This window comes from Hirundo rustica, chromosome 4 (assembly GCF_015227805.2).
Source record: "Hirundo rustica isolate bHirRus1 chromosome 4, bHirRus1.pri.v3, whole genome shotgun sequence".
NCBI classification, from domain to species: Eukaryota; Metazoa; Chordata; class Aves; order Passeriformes; family Hirundinidae; genus Hirundo; species Hirundo rustica.
This window is the reverse complement of record NC_053453.1, coordinates 64,948,084-64,968,194: the sequence shown is the minus strand read 5'-3', so window position 1 is coordinate 64,968,194 and position 20,111 is coordinate 64,948,084. Positions and strand designations below refer to the sequence as shown.

General features: G+C 40.6%; 1 protein-coding gene across 7 annotated transcripts in view; it reads right to left on the bottom strand.

The window, feature by feature from the left end:
* DGKI (diacylglycerol kinase iota) overlaps positions 1-20,111 on the bottom strand; it is a 200,076-nt gene that overhangs the window by 120,770 nt on the left and 59,195 nt on the right. For all 7 annotated transcript variants that reach the window (XM_040062808.1, XM_058420356.1, XM_040062809.1 and 4 more), the window contains one exon: positions 3,221-3,329. The gene's annotated coding sequence lies outside the window, so the exon portion shown is untranslated. The remainder of the gene's footprint in view (positions 1-3,220; positions 3,330-20,111) is intronic.

The window sequence follows — 20,111 nt, the reverse complement described above, 5'->3', positions numbered from 1 at the left end:
TTTTTCATCTTCTACTCTGACACAGTTTTCTGTTCTTGTTAAGATGTAAAGATTTCTGGCTTTGTCTTTTATACGCATAATTTATGGTATAAGTTACAATATTTCTCCGCTAAAAAACATTCAGCTTGTACCCAGATAACTCCAACTGTGCACTCAAAGAGCACAAAGCATGGATCAGTCAAATCTTTTCATTGACCTCCATGGAGGAATGGAAACCAATTATCTTCAAACACCACTTAAGATGTGAGGGAAAGATTCTAAGCCTCATTGTCATGGGAGAAGGAAAGAAATGAGCATTAACAGAGAAAATGCACTATGAAAAAAAAGAGATTTGGGGATGTTCAACACTCTACTAATTTAGTGGCGGTCAATAGTTTTGTAGGCACCATAGAAAGCAACTGCTAAAAAGCAGTGGTTAAAAGAAAATTACAGGAGACTTTTTGTACAAGCTTATGGTTATAATCTTTGGTAGGAAATGGCAATAGAAAAATAGCAAAAGACTTGGACCCTCAAAGGTACACAGACATTGAGTTGGGTGGCTCAGTCTGTACTCACTTGAGAATCTGGGCTAGAATTATTTACTTTATTATTTAACGCTTGGGAGTGATGTCTAAAATGAAGGCATGTGGGAGAAAGGGATATGCATAAAAAACATATCACAGGGGGAGCCGTTTAGGTCAATTCCTTTTCGGTAAGGCACCCCCAGCACTCCCCTCTGGTTATTATAACACCTACTCCAGACACTGTGTTCTGTATGGCCCTGGTGTGAAAAGAGAACCTCAGATTATACAGCTGAGCTAAAAGTTAACTTGAATTAAGTGTAACAAACGTGATGAAACTGGACACTTGTAAGTACGTTAGGGAAAAGAGACCTCAGGGAAGAGAGAAAGTAGCAACAACAATAATAAAGAATACTGGGAGTTTTGTGTAAAAGTTCTTAGGGGACATGAGAATCATCACCTCTGTTTCACAGCTAGAGAGGCTGATGTGCTGAGAAGCAAAACAACTCATCTGAGGTCACTCACAAGTGACAGAATAGAGAATGGACTCCCACTCTCTGACTGAGTGCCCTGTTCACAAGACCATCTGATAATGGCAAATCACCTGCAAAGAGTTCTCAAAAACATATACAATGGCCAGAGAATTCTTTCCAGTTACTACCGTGAAGACTGTGGTAGAAAATATTTCATCCCTTTTAAGTTAAGAGACAATTTATGTTCATGTCACTTAGATTTTGGAAAGATCTCCCATCATGTGTCCTTGGAGAATCATCCTCAGAAATACTGAAGAGAAAGATGATGTATATAAGGAAGCAACACATACTGATCAACGCTGCCTTCCAGTGATTAAATACAAAAACTTCTTGTCTGGCTCTGACACATCAACCGAAATAACTTTTCACTCTACCGAATACACCTCTGGATTTAATTTAAATCTTGGGGATTTTTTTCTTTGTTGAAATCCACTACATATTAAAAAACCTTTGATCCACTTCAACCTCCCCACATGTCCAAACCCTACTTCCATCACACCTCAGATTTGAGAGATACCTTTCTCCCTTTTACCAGTTACTACAGCTGGTCAGTTCAGTCTCCTCCCAGCCACAAATGTCTTCCACTCACTATCCTGTCCCTCTCCCCATATGACAGAGTGTTGCCTTCCTTCTCCAATCAAAGTGTGAAGTAAAGCAGCAACAGCTGTCTGAGAGGCTGTAAACAGCTAAGAAATTGAACTGATCAAAAATCTAAACCATAAGCATGGAAGTAAAATACAAGAACACAACACACAATTAAACCCCAAAACATTTAATCAATATTCACCAACTTATAGCAACTCCTGCTGTATTTGTGTATGGGGATCATATGAGGTAAAAGGAGTAATCATCGTGGGTTCATGGATCATCCTGGCAAAGCAGTAGCAGACAGTCAGCTGAGTAAGGGCAAGCTGTGGATGATGGACTTGGGGTTCAGGGGCATTTGTTTGCCTGGGCTGTTGCTGGTTTTTTTAAGTACAGTTTTCAAAGGTGTTTACTTTAGCTAATGTGCTTAACCCTTCATTTACGTGACTGATCCTTCAGATCTCTACTGAACAGCAGTGATGACTCAAAACACGCATTTTTACTACCTTGCTCAATCAGCACCTGGTTTGCTGGAATAAAAGAACAAGGTATTCTCCAAAGCACTTCCAAGAGGATTCTATGCAAGCTTTCAAGCTGCAGACCCTCATTGTGAGTCTAATCCAACTTCCTGCAGCACAGCCTGCAAAATTTCCTCCCCTTAGAGTGCAACACCTGGAGTTTATGAAGAGCAGGCAATCTAAGAATCAGTTCTGTTTTGTTATAGAGAACAAAGATAAATATAAAGCATATTCATCAAAACAGAAATTATCTTCGACTAAACTTGCTTGTGTGGCTGGCACCTTGATACTGCAAAGTATCAACCTCTTTACCGATAGCCAAGTGTAAAATCTGCCGTGTGCTTTGCTTTAATTGCGGTACCTCACTCATCCTCTTAGCTTGTACCTCTGCATAACCACTTGGAAGGTGCATAGGGATGGTTTCAGCAGAGGTGCAGACTTGTCATTAGTAAACACAGAGAGGGTGGCCAAACCCTGGAACAGTCTTCCCGGAACAACCATTTAACAGTGGTTGATGCCCTGTGCTTGTCTGTGTTTAAAAGATATTCAGACAATGCCTTTAACAATCTGCTTTACTTTTGGCCAGCGCTAGAGTGGTTCAGCCCAGAAACATAAAAGAGCAAGACAAGGGGGGTAGAAACATGCTCTCCATGTCGACACACTGGCTTGGGCCCAAAAGAAATCCAATCATACCCACAAAGAACTGTCACCAAAGATTTCAATTACCTAATCTACAGATGCAGAAAACTTGACATGTGTCTTCAGCCTTAAATTTTGGCCATCAAACAGAGGCACAACACCCTGCTGTGCTAAAATTAGATCAACCTTTGATGGCAGTCTCTGTCAAGAAGGAAGTGGGAAAACGTAACCAGACAATTTCCAAGCTGGAAAATCCGTCTTTTTTTGCTCAACTCCCCACAAGTTTTCCTATCCCTGCCTTGTGCTTCAGTTCATAATAGAAGCATGTTCCTAATGACTAGCACTAATTCTGATAGCAACAAGATGTCTTATGTCGATTTAAGGATGGAGAGAACACCAGCTAGAGACACTGCTCAAATTAACTGCCATAAAACCAAACACCTACAGTCCACTCTAAGGCCGCTCTTGGTTCCTTCACAGGTCCATTGGTGACTGGAATGTTGAGGGAATGCACAGGAGCCAAGTGCTGGAGGCCTGACCTGGAGATTGCTTTCCTGCAAATTGAAAAGAAAAACACAGATAAATGGAGTGTATATATGTAGTGTATATATAATAAATATATCTCTCCAACATAATTACCCAACATCCTCCCCAGCCTTTTCCAGAAATGAGACGAGGCAGCAATGCATTTCATTTCAGCTTCAGTGAAATGGTGCTTGAATGCCATCTCCTGCTAAAGCAGTTTAGGAAAAGAATAAAGCAACCTGATGACTGGAAATTACTGTTTAATGGAGTTCAGTTACTCATCTGGCACTAAGCTGAAATATCAAATCCAGGGGACTATCTGGGGTTATGTTCGGCAGTGGAGTCCTCATGCATTACACCTATTTCTTACACACCAACTAGACCTGTTGAATCAATTTATGCATAATTCCAAATACTATTTATAGGAGAGACAAAATATGAGTTTATACAAAGGATCAAGTACTTGTTGCTTTTACTTAGTTTATGGGAAAAGACATACATTCAGAATCCAACTACATAAAACAAGACATGGGGATGCCACCAGGAAGGGAAGTCATAAACCTCTATCTTTTTTGATCATATCAGAATCCCTCAAGGAATTACAGCTTCTTTCCACTTACATTTACATTACTATCTTTCTGGTCCAAAGTAATTTTTACATCACTTGAGGCATAGATGTGACCTTCCTCAGAAGTCATAGGTGGTGGCCAGAAACGCTCCTGAAGCTGTCTCCACAGTGCTGAGTGGATATCCCCCGTGCCTGCCTCCCAGCCCTGACAGAGCTGCCTCCACCAGTGAGCCCTCAGGTGGAAACACAGTACACTGCCAATACAAACTCAGCTGCACCTGAACAGCCTTTTCCTACGTCTTCCCAATATTATTGAAGTATGTATTAGAATTGATGGTAGTGGCCAAAATAATCTCACAGCTGCAACGATTCAGAAGAGGACAAAAATCATCTCAGAGAGATATCTCCCTTTGTAAGCCAAACACACACATCCCCCACAAAGTAAAATGACAGGCTGTTTGTGTAAAGTGCATTTTTGTGATACCGCTCCCACAGTGCTGCAGCTATTTATAGCGTCTCCTAATCTTACCACTGTCCCAAGGCAATAAAGGTCAATTGAGCCAGTGGAGACAATCCAGGTCAGCCATATGCTAAATAAATCTTTTCATTGTCCTGAAAATGTACAGTGCAATATATATCCACAGTAAAGGAGCTTGGAAGCCTCGCTGCTCACAGTGCATGTCTGGAAAAATCGAGTGAACTGAAGCAGAATCTCTTAAATCCCCTCTCTTGTGGGCAGCATGAACAACTCAGAACATTAACATCAGCCCCTGATCATCCAGCATCCTCTTTGTACTTAATGTGGGAAAGACTTTGACATTAAGGAGTTGTTTCCAAAAACATTTTGCATTTGACAAAAAAGGGGAAGAAGACCAAGGAAAATTCTTTTACCATCTGGCAATGTATCAGGATGGAACAATTTAGCAAGAAAGATTTTATGCCAAGTATATAAGTACAACATAAGCTACACATCTCAATTACTGGATTGAGGCCTTAGAGAAATAAGCTACAAGAAACTAAAAAAGATGTTTTTTAACTATATTTTTCAAGAAAACTTCCCAATATTTGGCAGTCTCCTTCCACGCTGTTTTTGGTATCAGTGTAGTTATTCGAGCTTCCTAAACACAAGAGTGCATTCTTGTGTCTATTTGTGGTTCATAACGTGTTAGTTTATTTGGGTGGAAACAGGGCAGTATCACTTTTTCCACTCTGCATCACTGACAGGGGCAAAGCAAACCTACTTAGGCCTGTCCTCACAACAGAGGAAGGTAAATATGTGTAATGAGTGGTTGCAGACATCTCAGCACCGGGCCTTGGATACTATTTCAAGTCAGAATTAGAGACGTGCGAGCCTCCCACAGGAGAACCTGAGACTTGGCCCACATTTCTGTAAGAACAAGTTGAGGCTGATGAGCCTTTTTGGGGGAGACCTGGCACAGTTTTGTGCCAACAGCCTGCCCTTTCTCTGCATGCCAAGCTGCATTTATGGCTCTGTCTGGAAAGTACGCAAAGCACAGGCATGACAATAATGTCTTTTTTTTTTGTTTGGTTGGGTAGGTTTTTTTGTTGTTGTTTTGTTTTGGCATTTTTTTGCTGTTTTGTTGTTGTTGTTGTTGTTGTTGTTGTTTTTCCCCTCTGGTCTGTTTTAACATAAAAGCCTTAAAATTATCTCAGGGATTGCAAATTTGCATGAGCCTGCCAGAAGTGACCCTTAGGCCCAGGAACAAGCTAGAAATGTCTACTTTTGCGTGGTTTCTTATCAGAATTTTCACTCAGAGCAAAGAGAGTCAAAGTGTCAAAACACACTGTATGCACTGCAGAAGCCTTTCCCATTAAAAAAAAAAAAAAAAGAGGCCAAGCTAAAGAGCAAACACATGGCCTTCTAATAAATGCAAGACAGATGAGAGAGGGGAAAACGGGGGGAAAGGGAAGGTAGCACGAATCTGATAAGAGAGCAGATGCTGAGTATCCAGGTGATCATATCTCATATTACTTTGACAAATTACACCACCTGGCACTTTTCCAATGGCAAGGTAACACAATTGGCTTTTAGTTATCTTTCCCAGAAATTTCATCTCCACTGTGCTGAGTGCATGAATGAAAACATAGGCTTGACAGTCAGCCTTTCCCATAGAAGTAGTCACTGTTCCCCTGATACCTGAGAGACAGAAAAAGCAAATCTATGGTCTCATCATATATTCTATTCTTCAGACTATGAAGAGCACCACTTTGTTAAAAGGGGCACATCCAGCCCAGTTGCTGATGTAGTAGCCAACAGGTAGGAAATATTTCATCATAAGTAACGAGCTGTATTTCGATAACTACTTTTTTCACATCCAGTAATCAGTTATTTATAGTAGATGTTATTATTAACTTAGATAACACACCACTATTGAGAACAGGCATGGGTACGCATAAATGCCTATGTCATTGAATATACAGCTAACAAAAATATCTGATACTAATTCCATAATTGATACCACCGAGGAAATTCTTCAACAGAGTAGCCAACTTCCTTGAAAACCAAAAGCAATCAGACTATATAAAGTATACTAACTGACTTTTTTTTTATTTTTTAAAAGCATTACATTTGCATTTTGCTGAAAATCAGGCGAGACTCAACCTACTTATTGGATCAAAGGATACATATTTGATCAGGGGAGATTTGAGTTTATATCCCAGCCTTTGGTTTTATTGAGCCTTTTCCTCCACTGAAAGCATATAAATATCCTCCAATGACTTCTTTAGACTGAATAGACCTGAACCCTCAAAGACCACAGCAATTAGTCTATAGTATGCAACCTATTTATGCACTAGAGAAAAGCCTCCTTGGAATAGAAAGAGTAAGTTACTGTTGCACGTGGTTAACAGCTTTGACTGTCAATGTAGCTGCCACTGGTGATGGGGTCGCTGCCTTTCCATGGCTGGGGTTATCATGCTCCTTTGTACACGACCATTACCATTGGGGTAGGCTCTCAGCTGCAAGATTGAGAGAATATAAAAATGCAGACTGGCTTCCACAGATCCTATGGCTAGGACATCTGCCAGGAAAGATGTTTTTTGGAGTCTCTCCTCAAAGTTAACCTAGATATTTACAGAGAAAGGGGCAATCATTTGTATAACGATGTTTACATTACATTACAACAGTCCTGAATTTCTTTGAATATATAATGCGGATAAACCCTACACCTGCCAGCCCTTTGCTTTGCCAACTAGAGCTTGAAGAGCGATATACAAGGCCAGACAGTACCTGTATTCTGTACGAACAAAATTATATGTGCCTAAGTTTATTTGGAGGTGGTTTTCACTCGTGCAGTTTGGTGCTTATGAATGTTATGAAGAAAATGTACCGGCTAATCTCTGGCAATTTTTAAGTTTTCCCCATGCATCTCTGCTGATTGCATCAGGACCCCAAAACCCACTGTTCCCAGCTTGCCATCTGGGCATGTATTGTTCTTTTTAGCTGACCACTGGGCAATGACAATTTCACTGCAACATTGATTCCCAGATCTTTTGCATTTGCTATGAAAGGAGCCAACTTCAGCCAAATCAAATAATCTGTCTGGTGCACCAACCCGTTCCTGACAGTAGCCAGTAGCAGGTGTTTAGGGAAGCACTGGCACAAATCGGGCGATCCTTCCCCTGACATATTCCAGTCATAGTTTCCAGTAATCAGTAGTTTAAGGACTTCCTGAGCTGGAGGCTGCTTCCAGACCTTTGCACTTAATAGCCTGTAATGGCTTTTTACTCTAGGAATGTGTTGGTCCTTCCCTGAACCCATTTATAGTCTTGCTCTCCACAGCAGGCTATGTAATAAGCTCCACAATTTAATTACGGGCACTGTAAAGTACTTTCTTCTGTCTGTTCTTAAAATTCTGCCTGATAATTCAATTGCTGTATCATATTGTAAATAACAGTGAGTGTCCGCTCACCTCTCTACACCTTCTGCAATTTTATGAATCTGTTGATATACTCCTTAAATCACCACAAACCCAAGTGGAAGCACCCTAGACTACTTAGACTTCTGCTAATCCTTAATCTGTTCTATCTTTATCAACATTCTGTAGCTCAGCTATGAGGGGTTTTTTGATGTAAAATTACCAGAAACTAGAAAAACTATTCAACATTTGGCTTCACCAGAGTGGTGGTGTCATCACATTTTCTGCACTGTTCTTTAATTATCCAAAGATCTCTTTCCTGAGTTCTAAATGATAATATGAAGTCCAAACTTGATAGCTTTTTAATCCTGCACATGCATTATTTTGCCTTCACCGATCTCACATTTCAACTGCAATCTGCTTCTGTCATTCAGCATCATGAGATCCTTCTGAAAATTTCTGCAGTCAGACCATGCCCACTCTAATTTTGCAAAGCAACAGGAAGCTTTATCCCCTTTCATTTTGCTTCCAGTGAGCAGCCCTGCTCCCATCAGAGATCCCCAGTGCTCCTCACCAGTGAACACCTAGGTAAACCCAGAACGCCACCCTATTGCTTGCAACACTTAAACTGTTGTTTAACCATGGGGACACTATGCCTTTCACCCCTGGTTTCTGTACCAGAAGCTGTTTTCTTCCCCCATGAAAGCTTTCTGGAAGCCCACATGGGCTCCCCTTGACCGGACCACCCCAGTTCACGGGTCTCATGCCTCCGTCAGCAACCTCTGCAAGATTCACCAGTCCTGGTATTGAGAAAGTTGTGCTGGTTCTCCTCCAGCACATCCCATTCAGCTGTGCATTTACTAAACCTGCATCTTATCAGCAGCTTTACCAGTTTCTCTGGTTAAAACTTGCTGCTGGGTTGCCCCATCAGTACTCTGTGAATCCACGTGAGCACCCCACTCCTTAAGGAGTAGAGCTCACTTAACAGAGCCCTCTTATAAAGCCCTCTCAGCAGTTTCTTATTTGAACTCTACCAAAATACTTAGCAAAATCAAACCTTAGTGATTAGTTACTGGCCCTTTTGTCAATGTGGTCACAAGGCTCCTCCTACATGAACAGTCCCATTTTCCTCAGGTTCATCCTGAGGAAAGTAGCAGCTCAGCCTAGGACACTCTCAAGCACCTTCAGCAGTGAACACGGATGCAAAAAATTCAATTAGTACCAAAGGAAACAGAGCTTTCAGAACGCCTCAAGAAATGCTTTCTTAAGCATCTGTCACCCCCTGCTGCCCAGGGAACCAGTGTATGGAAAAGCCAAGATTTGGGTGATTTCCCAGCCAGTCAACATTCACATCACCAATACCCCAAACAAACTTTTCCTGCCTCTCTCTCCACCCCTCACCACAAAGAGCTGTCTGAAATAAGGCGGATGGAAGCCGGCACATATCCGTGAAACCCTGCAGCTCCATGCAGCTCGGGGCAGCTTTGCTTTCAGCCTCAAGCTCAGCCTTCCTGTACCAGGAGCAGTTCATGTCCACTAGACACTGACCTGAAGAGAGCGAAACAAATTCCCTCTACAACAATCATCCCAGGTACCTCAGACAGCAACCACCAAGCTGTAACACAGTGCATCAAGTCCCTAGTAAGTTCTGGTAGGAACATTTGGATCTACCACATTAAACACTTTATTCAGCTTCTCTTGAGCAGGTGCAAGACCAAACAGAGCCAATAAGCCTTCTGACAAAAGGAATTATGAGGCAAAGCAAAAGGAGCAGAAAAGAACTGCAGAAAGTTGGATCAGGTTAACAGAGGAAATGCCTCTACCACAAAATGATATCTTTTCTGTGCCAGCACTGCAGTTCACAGACATTTCTGTGCTGTGAACATGAAGGGATACTCTTTAAAAGGAAGCCTTTTGGCATTCTTGCCCTTCAAATTCTGCATACAAGAATGGCAGGTTACTTTTCCTATCTCAAAAGAATACAGTGGATTCATGAAACAGGTTGTGTGTTACAAGAGGCATTCACAAGTTGTGGCATGAATATGTTTACAGTTTCTTCAGTGTAGATATGCAAATCATCACTGCCCTGTGGTTATACTCGGAGCTTGATTTAGAGTCAAAACAGTGCAAATCCAAATGCCAAAGATCTCTACTATATCTTTTTTTTTCTCTTTTCTGCTTCACTTGTCCAGTGGGCATACACTGAGCACCAAATTTTACCTTTTGGAAAGCAATTTATGGTTTCAATTTGATCCTGAACTGCGCTAAATTATTCAATCCATTAAATCTTATCTTCCATCAAGAGTTCATCTTCTCAGAAGCCAGAGAAAGCACACAGTTTTGTGTCAGCTCCTATCAAGGTGACCAATATATCTTGTCCCAGATCTATAAGTCACTCCAGAGTCTCTATTGCACTAAAATCAGGGTGACTTTGTTTCTGCGTGTTGTCATTGGCCAGGCCCTGGATCCAGCTCATTCCCCTGGAAACCCTGTAACAATCCTCATCTGCAATGTGGAAATGGAAAATGGCTCGGATCCAAGACTTGGATAATTAATAAGATAATTATAATAAAGTCAAAGTCATGTGGAATTCTCTCTGAGCTCCTATCAGAGCTCAGATTTCCAAATATCAACACTTAGCACCCATTTCTCCCTTCTGCTCACTTTAGGGTTTTTTGTGTTTACTCTTGATTGATTCTCTAGATTTCTTAGCAGACAGGATAAAAATCTGAAGGAGACCTATGGTACAAGGCAACTAAATTTTAGGACCAATAGGATTTATCCCAATAGTTTGTTTAAATTTTCTGAAAAGATATGTATAAATAGGGTGATTTCTCTTGCCACAAAAAGTGACAGGCTTTGGAGGACTCCTCGTAGTAGCAGAAACATCAGCATTAAGTTTCATGAGTAGAAAAGGGAAAAAAGTGATACAGGTGGTGATGCAATGATGCAACAGTCATAAAAAGATGAAGAGTATTCTCTAGCCCTGTAATTTACTGAGAAAGGGACTAAAAAAAGGAGCCTAGGAAAGCTGGGGATAAAAAAAAAAAAAAAACACAAAAGCTTTCTTGAAGTGATTTATTTTGCTTTATTTTTGATTCGGTCAAAATGAATTTGTTTCAGAAAAGTTTTTTTTTTTTTTTCTAGACTTTAGCTTTTAAAACTATGAGTATCAGATCTGGAAAAGACCTTTTAGGTCATGAAAGCCAGTCAGCTCTACTTCAAGCAAACTTATATGTTTGAATTCACAAGGTTAAAGACGTATTTCAAATCTAGCCCAATTGTACCTTCTCTCTTATTCCTCCTGAGAAGCTATGATAGATATCTACTCTTTTCATCATTAAAATCCTTTTTTTTTTTGTAATTTCCATCCAATATGCATGCCCCTGCACGATATTCCATAAATTCATATTATTAGGATTTTCACATTTCATCCAAAGAGTTAAAGCTGAACTGACAACCACTGATTTTATATGATCCTTCTACAGAATAAAAGGTACCTGGAAGTTTTGATCCAGAAATCTTTAAACCTTTGGATCAAAATCCTTTGAGTGAGTTTATGTAGGGCAGAGATGTGCAAAGGGAGTTAGAAGCTCACATTTCAAAGATTCTGGAATCAATCAAGTAACCAAGATGATAAAATTTAATCACTGTCTTTCCAAGTAAACAACAAGAAATGCTCTAGGGAACTTTGAGCATAAATGATTTCTAGCTGCATCACAGACCAGACATCAGCATTAGAGAAGACTGACACATTTTTACTATTTCAGAAAGCAAAATAGGTCTGAATGGGAATTATTTCCATAAGATATTTTCATACATTTCATCCAGACAAAAATCATGGGATATGCAGGACCTGTGTTCTGTAGTTCAAGTATAGACAAAACAGTGGTGACAGCAAATTGGATGAACATGTCTATGGTATTATTGTGACCTTGTTTGTTTGGTTTTTTTTAATAATGTTACAAAATAATAATAAAAATTAAAAAATAGTGCAGATATTCGATGTTATCACTCTGCCAAACAGATTAAAATTTAAAAAAAGCTCTTTTTTTCAGGGTACTTCTTAGTGACATCAATCAATATTTGTTTGGTCTGGAAGATAAGGAGAAAGAAAACAAAGCAAAACAAAACAGGGAGGAAGGAAGGAATTTAGAGCAACATTTTAACATCAGTCCTGGAAATGTTTTCTTGCCACTCAGATACTAGCACATGCTTTCTAAAATATCTTAATTTAAGGTAATTTCTATATCAGACCAGGATCCTTCGTTGGCATAAGTTATTTACACAAGCTGAAATGTCATTATGACTCAAGGACTACATAGCCTCACATAAACTATATAATAAGCTCCTATGTTTTTCTTCTTTTCTACAAATCCAATGTGTGCCTTGCAGTTTTGCCCTGTAAGCTTCAGACAGCTGTTTCAAACACAGATTATTTGGAACCTTTCCACGCCCCTGAATCACTAAGTGTTCTTTTCTTTCTTTGTGTAGTATCTTTTCCTTGAAAATGGAGACACCAAAAATTTTGATTGTCCATTTTTCCGCATTATAAGCTTTCATTTAGCATGCAAGGGTCTCAGAGGGGTTAAAAATAAAAATCTTCCATTTCTGAGTGTGCAAACAAAAATTGAAAAGGTATTGGAGATTCATATTGACTAGACAAAAGAAAAATAATTCCACAATTTATAGACAGTGGATTTAAGAGAAAAAGAAACATTATAGGGAATACCAAAACAAGTTTATTGCCAAGTACTGATATAAGAATCAAATTTTCTTCCTTCCAGATATATAAATACCTGGGACTCAATGAAAGACCCGGCATAAAAGCAAGCTTTTAAACAATCCAAAAAATAAAAGATTTTGCAAGCACACTGAAAATCAAGTTAGACTTTCCGGCTCTAAACACAGAGTCTAGAGAACAGAGCAGGGAAGGGAGTTCTGGCTTTGCCTGCATAGCTAAATAAAAATAATAATAATAATAATAATAATAAATGCCTACATATACTTTCGATTAGAGTGACACTTGAGAAAGACAGATAAAAATATAAAACTACCACACCAGGCAAGACAAGCACCACCATGCTCCAAGAACCTGCACCTTCATCCTCTCCATACCATTCCCAAGTTTCTTCCTTTCCTTCTGGTGTGGTTTTTATGCACCCATCTCAAGGAAGCAGATGTGTGTCCCCCACTTTCACTTTTCTCTGTTTGAGGCAAACTCAAAGAGCTCAGCAGAAAGTGGAGAAAGAGAATTTATCGCAGTGAGTGAATGGCAGATGAAAACAGAAATCATCAGTTCCCCAGCAATTCTATGTAGAAACCTATCCCTGCAGGACCCCATCCAAAGCTCAGATGCTAATCAAAAGGTTTTGATTATTTTCAACAAGTTTTAGGATCAAAGAACAGAGGCGTAGGGATAAAATTTCATCCAAAAAAACCTTAACCAGGAATGAAGGATGTGTGTAGAAAATACAATAAATCACCACCTTCCCCTCTCTTCATCAGCAACAACAGTATGGCAATACAGAAGTGAGGATCAAGTGCGCCTCCTCACAAAATTCCCCCACATCCTTCAGTCCACAGAAAGCAGAACACTTAAGAGACAGCTTAAAACTAATTTCTAGCACTGGAAGAGAATCTGACTCAAGCCCAGCTCTGAGGTGTTAACCTCAGAATACCCAGTGTGTTTATGAAAAATTAATTCCACTCAGAGGATCACAGAATATGCTGAGTTGGAAGGGACCATTCAGGATCAAGTCCAGCTCCTGGCCTTGCACAGGACACCCTGAGAATCACCCCATGTGACTGAAAGCATTGTCCAAATGCTTCTTGAATTCTGTCAGGTACTTTGACCACTGCCATGAGGAGCCTCTTCCAGTGCCCAACCACCATCTGGGTAAAGAACTTTTTACTAATATTCAAGTTATATCTCCCTGATGCAACTTCAGGCCATTCCCTTGTGTCCTGACATTGGTCACCCCAGAGCAGAGATCAGTGCCTGCCCCTCCTCTTCCCCTCAGGAGGGAGTTTAACTGCAGCGAGGTCTCCCCCCAGCCTCCTCTCCTCCAGGCTGAGCACACCAAGAGACCTCAGCCGCTCCTCGTGTGGCTTCCCCTAAAAGCCCCTCACGATCTTCATTGCCCTCCTTTGGACACTCTCCCATAGCTTAATGAATTTCTTACACTTACACCCAAAACTGCCCCCAGCACTGGGGGTGAGGCTGCCCCAGTGCCGAGCAGAGGGGACAATCCCCTCCCGTGCCCGGCTGGTGATGCTGTGCCCGATGTCCCCCAGGACAGGGATGTCCCTCCTGGCTGCCAGGGCACTGCTGGCTCATGTTCAACTTGCCAGTGACCAGGACCCCCAGGTCCCTTTCCACGGCACTGTGTTCCAGCCTGACATTCCCCACTCCATCTGTACATCCAGGGTTACCCTGTCCCAGATGCAGAATCCAGCACTTTCCCTTGTTGAACTTCACATGGTGATTTCCCAGTTCCTTAATCAGTCAGTGTCTGTCTGCAGGGCCTTCCTGCCTTCAAAGGATTCAACAGCTCCTCCCAGTTTTGTGCTGCCTGCAAGCTTGCTCACTATCCCTTCCAGTCCTGCATCCAAGCCATGAATGAAGACGTTGAAGAGCACAGGGCTGAGGATGGAGCCCTGCAGAGCCCCACAGGTGACAGGCCCCCAGTCTGATGTCACCCCATGCACAGCAACTCTTGGTGCCCAGCTCGACTGGTGAGCCAGCTGCTCACCCAGGGCACGGCGTGTTTATCCAGCTGTTTAGCTCTGAGTACACCACAAATTATATACCAAAAATACTTATGATTGAAGCTTGGTTTTGGTAATCAACTTTGGAGTTGCACGGAAATTTTTTTTAAAAACAATCAAACTTTCTGTAGCAAACTTTAACATTTCTGCCTGGAGGAGAAATCACACCAGGTTTCACATCAGATTAAAACAGCAACATCGCCTGTGTCATGCATTGTTACAAATCTCACCAGAAGCACACTGAGGGCCTTCTCCCTTCAACACGCAGCAGACACTGGATTGTGCTGCAGGGAGAGGTCGAGACTCTCAGTCAGGAGGGAGATTATTGCATTTCCTCCCAGCCCCAAGGGACAGCTGTCACAGCGTTAAGCCTACATCTCATTGTTGGAATAGGGAAATTTCAGGGAGACATTGAGGTAGAAAAGTGCAGGCAGTACATCCACTAAGGCAGTGATCTTCACGGCTGAGAGGAAAGAGGAGATCTTTAGCTTTTGTTAGCAGCTCTGTTGATCTAGTTAAACAAATGGTATAAAACTGGAGTTTGGGTTGTGTTTCTTTCCTTTTGGAACCAATTTATGAAATGTTCATTTCTCTCATAATGTGCCCTTTTCTTTTTTTCATCTAAATTCTGTTAAATTATACATATGTGGTTCTGCTTCCTCCCTGTTGACTCATCAGTTGTATACAAGCAGGCTAAAATAATCTCCACAATACAAAGAACTGTCAAATGCATATAACAAGCAAACAGCAGGGAGGAAAGAGACTTATTTTCCTTCTAATTTCTTTTTGGCTGCTGCTTCTCTTGTGCCTATATAGCTTCAGAAAAGGACACAGTAAATTGCTGGTGCTCCTTCAGGGCTGGATAAATCCTCAGACAGAATGACCTGAATGCCTATCTTGGCCTGGAAGAGATCTGGGCATTAACCTTATGACAGGACATGTCCTATTACTTGGATATTATTTTAATTTGAATGAGATTTTGAGTGTAAAACAGGGATTTGTAATGCCACACTCTTAACTCTTGTGTTGCTGTATTGTTTAGTCACTGGGGTCAAAATAACTTTGAAGTATTTTGAAGTTAAGTCACTGATAAGACCATAATAAAAAAAAAAAAAAAATTATCTGATTAAGCACTGGTTTTATTGTGAAAGAATAAGACCACAATCTGAGCCTCATCTCTATCATTGATCATTAAGATGTGAAGATAACTGACAGCACAGGAGATCAAAATCCTTTACCATCAAATTACCAGAGTAAAAGGTATCAGCTGTACAACCATCTCACCCACTTTTACCCTGGAGTAACACTGGCAGCGCTGAGTAGGCAGGTCAATCACCAGATTCAATCCAGGTTCAACCTCATATTTTCTTGGGGTTTTTCAAGAAGGAAGCCATGGATCCAAGTGCTTTAGCCCTCTTGCACGGGATAAAACTACATGCCCCCTAAGATGTGACCTGGGTGGGAATGCTGAGTCATTTTACATTGGCATACAACTAAATAGTCATTAAATCATGCTGGTTTCAGGTAAAATTAAATCTGGATTAAAAATCAGCTAGAGGGAACTGCTCATCATGCCCTGAACTGGCACTTTCTCCAGATACAGCACTATTAAAAGAAAGAAGATCCAGCTCTGGTGAATTAAAACTAACTCACTCTTTCCTTGTTAGTTACATCAGCCCCACTGAGCACAGTAAGGCGCAGAAAAGCAGCAATTTCTTTTTCTCCCCACATATTTTACTGCTGCATCACCTGTTCAAAAAGTCACACACACAGAAACCATTTCTTTAGATAGCAACCATCTGTGGGATGAAATCACACCTTGACCACAAAATGACCACTGTTCCATCAAACAGGAGCAAAAATATCCCAGCTGCCTTTTGCTCCTGGCAGATACAGAAGCAGCCAGGCCAGGATACCCTTTGGAAGCTCACTGCACACACATGAGATGAAACCTGACCTTCTCTTAGCATGGAAATCCAAACTACCTTAGATCATCTGATCTGATGGGATCACAGTATAGATGTAAAAATCTGCCAGGTGCAGGTTACCCATCATTATTTGCTACGCCACTTTCCCAGCACTCAAAAAGGGACTGAATCACTGGGCGTTATTCTGATTTTGGTACTACATCCACTTCAGAGGGATGAATAAACTCTCCCCTGAAACTCCATCCTGTATATCTCTTCAAAAAAGCCATCAACAAAATACTAATGGGCAGTGAAGAGAAGTGAGAGAAGAAATATTTTGAGTAGGTTGCTACTGAAGTAGTATCATTGCCCTCTTCCTAGTGATATTCCGGAGCAGAAGGGACAGCACAGCTTGGCCAAACCAACCAGCTTGGCCCACAGCATATGAGTCACTGAGGAGGAGGAGATGAAGGAAGTTACACACTCCCATCCCCGTGTGCTACTGCATCAACCTGCTCCAGCTTCGTTCTTCCAGCTGCCCTTACCAGAGCAAAAGAGCAGAACGAACATAGTTAAGAAGAGGGAACATGAATAAAAGGCACGTAGCAAAAGACAGAGAAATCCTGAAATTTTAAGGGGAGCATGACAAATTTTTGCTCAACCTAGAATTAAAATGTACTTTTTAGGACTGATTTTTGCTGTTCTAAAAGTGAACATAGTCATTCCATGCTGATGGTAGGACAGAGTTCACATCCTGACACGTCTTCATGAGCAACAGGGAAGAGAAGGACAATACTCTGCTCCCAAGTCTCGCAAATAGTACCTAACTGCTGAAGTTAGTATGACCACAAAACCCATCTTTGCTAGTTGCCCTTGCAGCAGATTATCTTGACAGCTCCACAGGTGATGCTTCTTCCCTACAGTCACATTCAGGCTTTCAAGCCATGAAGTGATGCTGAAAGGTTATGAAAAGTTCCTGCCGAGAAAAATCCACCAGGGAGGCAATTGCAGCTACTCAGTAATATCCTTCCAGATAGAGGCAGGTAACTTCTCTTAAAACAAATACTGCACTAAAGTTCTTGCACAGATAAAATTCTGGGCAACAAAAAAAAGAAAGAAAAATAAATCTCTTTTGTGGCAAAGTAAAACAGATAGAAATAAAAAAACCTAAGTGAAGTACTCTTTGCTATTCTTTTGTCCCAGGTTTTCTTCAATTTCAGGTTTTCTTTCTGTTCCTTGAGCTGAGTAGGGATGGCCACTTCTGAACATGCAGAGACCAGTAGTTGCCTTAGTGGGATCAAGAGCCCTCATCCCCAAATGGCAAATATGTTGTAACTCCAGCTCCAGTGAAGTAATACCACTTTGGATCACTTTAGACACTATCCACAAATTAGTTCTCAACAGACTAGCAGTACTGTATTAAATCAATTATTTATAAGTAACACCAAGCAAGAAATGAGTGGGAAAAAAAAATAGGCATTGTCAGGAAAAATTAAAAATAACAAGAAAAAACCTCCAATTCCCATTGCTGTTGAGAGGCACAGAAGTAGATAAGTATGGTGGGGGCTAATAAGACATTATAACCCATACCAAATGCTTCAACTCAAATTTTTAGAATACTTAATTCTTACCAGTCCAAATAAGAGTGTGAAAATTACTTTCACTTAATAGCATCTTACTGCAATTGAGGCCAAGTCTGCGTCCCTAGGACTACAATAACCTGAAAAAACTGCTAACATGAGACACAGTGCTCTGAAGCTGCTGTTATGAAAATCAAGTGCAAACTTCCCAATAAGCAGTGCTCTAAGACAAACTAAGTATCAATAAATTGTGTACAATAATAAAAATTGCAAAATCTACAGTGCAGTGAATACAAACTCAGATTCTTACAGGTCGTCCAGAACGTCCACTTATTTTGTTATTGCTTCATTTTTATCTGATTGCAAAAGGCAATACTGAAACCACAGCCCATCCATAATGTAGAAAAGTCTGTCTGAATTTGCAGAGAAACTGATGTAGTAATTTTTGCTATAAAAGGGTCATGATTCAAATGCCAGCGACATTACTTCAACATTGTTGAAAATGCACTGCTAATTAGAGTGTACAAGGATGAATACCTACACTGTGGATTTGAGTGACTGCTCATTTTGGGTAGGCTTTTAATACAGCATTGCTGGTAGCAGCAATACTGCAAGCCTAATTTTCTTGACAAGTCAGGATTCAGCTTTCCAAACTTGAGAGATTCTGCATCAACCGACGAAGATGTAATTCCATCTGGGGGAACACAATAAATTTGAGCTTTGTTCTTGTGGTCTAGCATGTCACCAGAAACCTTTGCTGGAGTTACAGAAGCACTACATGCAGGCAAGAGTGCATTACCTCATCAATAAAACGTTTCAGGAGCTTTTACAGAAGAAGCAGCAGAAAAACAAAGCAATTTGAACTTGAGAGAAGCTATTTCTTCTATCTTATGAGTTAATTTGTAATGGCAAAATATACCATCAACTAAAATAACAGTTTATTTGTAACTTCATTTTAAGCTTATAAGCAAAACAAAAAAATAAATTCTTCACAGCACTACAAATTGTGACACTCCAATTCTACAGAGTGGTTCATATTGAAGATTTTGAAACACATTATAAAACAGGGAGTAAGCCAGATTTTTGTAGATATAAACCAAAAGATACATCTTCCTCAGATACCTTTTTTTTTTTTTTTCCCCACAGAGCCCTGTATCTCAGTTTTGATCAGAGCAGCTAATATTTTCAACAGATGCTGAGGATTGGATTTTCTTATTTTAAAACAAATAAAAGGCATTTTCCATCGTATCTCATCCAAGTGACTGCGTCCTAAATTTAGAGCAGTATTTTAATCTTCTAATCTAATCTGTACAAGACCTTGTTCTGAGATCATGTTCACTTTCCTGTGTCCATCGTCACTGGCTTGAAATTCAGATGGGAAGGGAAAGCACTAACAATTGCTTACTGAGAAACACTGTTTTGGAGAAGGGAGGAGATTTATTCAATACTCGTGCGCATCATCTGTCTCACTAACATTCCAGTCATCAAAAAGCTCCCTGAAAATTAACTTGCTGTTGAATTTATCACACCTAATTGTACAGCTCACCAACCTCATCTTTCCTCTTAATTTCATTTGACAGGGAGACACTCTGAAGAAAATGAGGCCAGAGTCTATACAGAAGGAACCAGACTAACTAGAAACTAGCAGTAAAAGTGGGTTGCCCAGAAGTAAGGATTCAATTTCAGGTGCCCTGAGCCTTTCCCTGCAATCCCCACTTTTAAGAATTTCTTCTGTTACACTGAAGACCAAGTGACAAGTCTGGTGCTACTCCCCCCAGATGGAATATTCCCCCCAGACACCTACACACCCCTATATCTCCTCATATTTTTCAAGAGCTGCCTGACACTGAAGTAAATGCAAATACACTTGACACCTCTGGTTCAGCTCCATATGTGATGTCCTACATTCAGGGAACTCAAAGTGAGATCATGTTACCTCCCTTCACCAGCAAGGTTCAGAAAGGCAAAACATAACTCTTCCAGGATTGCAATAAAAGAGGAGGAATCAGATGGCAACAAAAATTAAGGCCATTGCTGAATCCCAAGTCCTTCTGTATTCTCATTTTACTACTTATAGATAAATTTATCACCCAGGTATCTTGTCACA